The sequence below is a fragment of the Nuphar pumila genome, chromosome 7 (assembly GCF_984573655.1).
Source record: "Nuphar pumila chromosome 7, dmNupPumi1.hap1.1, whole genome shotgun sequence".
Lineage (NCBI taxonomy): Eukaryota > Viridiplantae > Streptophyta > Magnoliopsida > Nymphaeales > Nymphaeaceae > Nuphar > Nuphar pumila.
The window spans coordinates 6,497,503-6,501,969 of record NC_143255.1 but is presented as its reverse complement, the minus strand read 5'-3'; the positions used below and the strand labels follow the sequence as shown (position 1 = coordinate 6,501,969).

At 39.7% G+C, this 4,467-nt stretch overlaps 1 pseudogene across 1 annotated transcript; it reads left to right on the top strand.

The window, feature by feature from the left end:
* The first annotated feature begins 848 nt into the window (after positions 1-848).
* LOC149831001 (squamosa promoter-binding-like protein 4 pseudogene) lies at positions 849-3,564 on the top strand (annotated as a pseudogene). The gene is made up of 3 exons (XR_016432961.1): positions 849-986; positions 2,432-2,715; positions 3,157-3,564. The product of XR_016432961.1 is annotated as a squamosa promoter-binding-like protein 4 pseudogene (transcript).
* Positions 3,565-4,467: the final 903 nt, after the last annotated feature.

Genomic DNA, 4,467 nt, shown 5'->3' with positions numbered 1-4,467 from the left:
AATACATGCATTTTGAAATGAGCCTAGTTTGAACAGGCCAAGCTCTGCTCGTGTGCATGCCAGCTAGGAATCCCCAATTTCAATGGTCAAATGACAAATTTTTGTTTGAAATATTGCAACTCTTTATTCACTGAATCTAAAAATGGTTAGGTGTGATGAGTGATTGCAATAAATTGGGGTTTACTCCTTAACATAATTAATTATGAACATGCGTTTTTTATCGTAATTTCTTTATAAGACAAGTGCTTATACAGAAATTTCTCAAAATAAGGTAAAAAAATAATAATGATACAATCATACCATAAGGTGGTGCATGTTCTCCCCCGTTGACTGAATCTCACATTTGTGTTCGGGTTCCGAATGAGCGTCACGTATGTAAGCACATAGGGTTCATATTCTTGTGTATGTTGACATCACTTAGCATCGGAGTCTGGTGCAGCTGCAAAGACTTAAGTACCCTTTCTTGCTATTCTTGCTATAAAACGATGATTTGAGAAAATGACAAAAATGTTCTTCATTCAAAAAAAGAGAAACAAACGGTTCAAAAAAAGGACAAACATGTCCTCTATCCAGAAAGTCGAGGATGATGTTGACTCTTCAAAGTCTACGCAGCGAAACGAACCTTAGTCGGTAAAACGATGGTGAGCCGGCGAAACGATGGTGAGTCGACGATTCGATAGTGAGTCGGCGATCCGATGGTGATCCGGCGAAACGAACCTAAGCTATAAAAAAATGTCTGTTTGAATTTTTCATCGTCATCTTCTTCTTCTTTTTTTGTAAAACATTGTAAAACCCTCTCTCTCTCTCTCTAGAGAAGAAATCAAGGGAGGCAAAAAACTGACAATCCGATGGTGATCGTCATCCTCTTTATACTAGCAGTGGCCAGAATATTGCTCTCATCCAGCAGGCAACCGATTGTGGTGGCTCGTCCTCCGCTTTCGAGGGACACCTACAATGGGATCTTTCTCCAGTATACTTACAACGGAGTACAGCCTCTGGCTTCCCCATCATAACGAAAATCGCAAAGCGAAAAAAAAACAAAAAAATCATGAGAAAAGGTGTTACGAAATCCTCGAGCAAAAAACAACCAAAGGAAACATGAGCATCACGTTTAACAAAATATTTTATTGTGATTTATAGTAGAAATCAGATCAGAGAGTAGTGATTTACAGCAGAAATCAGATCATAGAGTAACAATTTACAGTAAAAATCAGATCAGAGAGTCGTGATTTACAGTAAAAATCAGATCAGAGAGTAACGATTTACAGTAAAAATCAAATCAGAGAATAGCGATTTACAGTAGAAATCAGATCAGCGAATAACAATTTACAGTAGATTTTAGATTAAAGAGTAGCGATTTGCAGTAGAAATCAGATCAGAGAATAGTGATTTACAGTGAAAATCAGATCAGAGAGTAGCGATTTACAGTAGGAAGCAGATCAGAGAGTAGCGATTTACAGTGAAAATCAGATCAGAGAATAGCGATTTACAGTAGAAATTAGATCATAGAGTAGCGATTTATAATATAAATCAAATCAGAGAGTAGCGACTTATAGTAAAAATCAAATCAGAGATTAGCGATTTACAGTAAAAATCAGATCAGAGATTAGCGATTTCCAGTAGAAATTCGATTAGAGAGTAGTGATTTATAAAATAGATCATATAAAGGCCTCAAAAAAATTTGGTCCAGGGGGCGCTGCCCTCTGAACCCCCGTTTGTTAATCGCGCAGCGAGACCCGTGTCGGGGGGAGCCCCCAAACCTCTCTCCTGTAAAGGCAAAAACTTTAAATCAAGTTTCACAACTCATCAAGTTGAATAATGTTACCCACGTCGGGGGAGCCCCCAGACCCCCCTCTTGTAAAGGCAAAAACTTTGAATCAGGTTCCATAACTCATCATGTTGAACAATGCTACAGTCAGTGCGCAGGTCAGTTGATGCTTGATGAAGCAGTGTAAGATCGTCTGTTAAAAATGCATAGAAGCAGAAAGAAAAGGAAGAAAGAGTGAGAAGGTTTATGTTCACCTTCTCCAAAGAAATTTCTTTCTCAGATAATCGTGCCGCGTAGTCAGTGAGACTTAAATAACCATCTTGAACGTACTTAAGTCTTTATCACCACCCTTTTTCTAAAATCCTCATTTTTTTTTAGCACTAACGAAAAAACAAAAGGGTACTTAAATGAGATACTTTGACGTTGCAAGTTAGAATCCCAATGGGACGGTTGTATACCGAACCCTAGCTTTCACGGGTATGGGGAGAGAGAGAGAAAATGGCGGTGGTTACTGGTTAGAGTGATCGTCATCTCACAGATTAAACCCTACTCCCTCACTTCATTCCTTCCTTCCTCCCGCATTTCTCTCTCCTCCCTTTCTGTTTCAGCAGCCACCACAACGGTGTTTGGTTCTGAAGATGCAGCGGCGAGGCCCAGCAGTAGCAGTGGCAGCAGAAGAGGCAAAAGGGAAGGAGAAAGAAGCAGGAAGTAGTGGTCGAGGAGGAAGAAGATGAGGAGGAGAAGAGGAAGAAAGCCACTACCGCCGGGCTCAGCCGGAAGGGCTCCAATTCCGTCCAGGGGCCGTGCTGCCAGGGGGAGAACTGCTCGGCGGACCTCACCAACGCCAAGCGCTACCACCGTCGGCGCAGGGTCTGCGAGCCGCACTCGAAGGCCACCGTCTTCATGGTCGCCGACCTCCTCCAGCGTTTCTGCCAGCAGTGTAGCAGGTACCACCTTTGGAAATTCTGGTTCTTCAACTCCCCATCTTCCTCTTGGGAATTCTGCTTGATTCTGAGCTCTTCTTTGACTATTGTTCTTCTTGAAGAAGTACCCGTTTGCTCTCTTTTGGTTCATTTTTGTTGGTCTGAAAGGATTTCTCCACTGTCGTCTTCCTTTTTTGTCAATTTTGCTTGGTTTTGGACTCTGCAATGAATTCCTTTTCTTGGGAATTCTGGTTTATTATGAACTTTGGTTTGTCTACTGTTGTAATTGCTGAAGCATCTTATTTGCTCTCTTTTGGTTAATTGTGTTGGTTAGAAAGGATTTCCACACTACCACCTTCCTGTTTCTTAGCATTTCTTCATGGTTTTGGACTCTGCAATGGTTGTTATTCTTGTGAAAGTTGTGTCCATTTGTTTTAAGTCAAACTAATTATGGTTTTTGTAAAGGTTTCATGAGCTAGCGGAGTTCGATGAGACGAAGAGGAGTTGCTGGAGGAGGCTGGCTGGGCACAATGAGCGGAGGAGGAAGAATTTGATGGACTCGCAAGTGGATGGGACAAGCAGAAAAGAAATCGGGAACCAACTGAAGGATAATCTCTGCAGGCCTTCCGAGCAAGCAGGAAGGATGCAGATAACGTTGTAGGGGGCTCCCACCTACAGGCATTTTCAGATCAGATAAGATCTGGGATTGTTTCAGGGACCCTCGCTATTTAAACATGCTGCTCTCTCTCTTCTGTCATCTCTCTCTGGATTCTGTTTTTATGGGCTATTTACCGTGTCTTGGGAAGATATGTTACCCACTAAAAACTGTATGTAGTTGATCATTGCCCTAACATAATGAATCCTTGGTTTCTCTTTTGGATTTATATTTGCCAGATGGGTATCTGGTTCTTATTTATAATTATTGAAGCGTCTCTATGGTTCTATTACCTTTTGTTGAACTTGAGGATGTCTGTTTTTCTTTCTTTCTTTTATTTTCTGTTTTGATATTAATGGAGAGAAATTCAGATTGATTCTTTTATAAGGATGCAAAGAGGCCAAAATATAGACATGAAGGAGATGATATTTATTTTGGAGAAAGGTAAAAACTCCATGATTACATAACCTAACTGCAACTAAAGGTAACATGTAAACCTACCTCACGATGGTTATTTTTTGAGGCAAAATTCACAATAATAGAGCTTACAACTTGGTTATATATTGCTTTGCTTGTTTTTCATTAATTTGATGGTCATCCATCTGATTTGAACGACTCACTGATTATCTGTGATATATACTTCTTACATGATTGAAATCAGCATGCAGAAGCAACTTTATTGCAATGAGATGACGAGAATATCATTTCTGAGTGTTACCGATTCTAGAATCATGTATAAATTTGATAAAACGAGTACCATTCATTTATATTTGATTGAGTCACTAAGGTAAACAGTGTTCTTAACTGATTGTATGTATTCATCATCCTCTGCACTTAGGAAATTCTTATTTTTTTGTTTATTTGTCTTTTTAATGTATTGTATTATAACTGGATTAAGTTCTACGACTTCGTCTAATTCTGAAAAATGCTGAAACTTTGAAATCATGTAATTTCAGTTTTTCGTCATTGATTTCTCTTCAATAGCTGAAATCCTTGTTTGAATCAGTAGGCTGTCAAAGGCCATATTTTTTTCTTTAAGCAATGGAGTATTGAGAGGTTTCTCTGACCTTTTGTTTTGTCCTCGAGTCTGGTGGTGTTGTTTGATCAATGTGCTGGAAGAC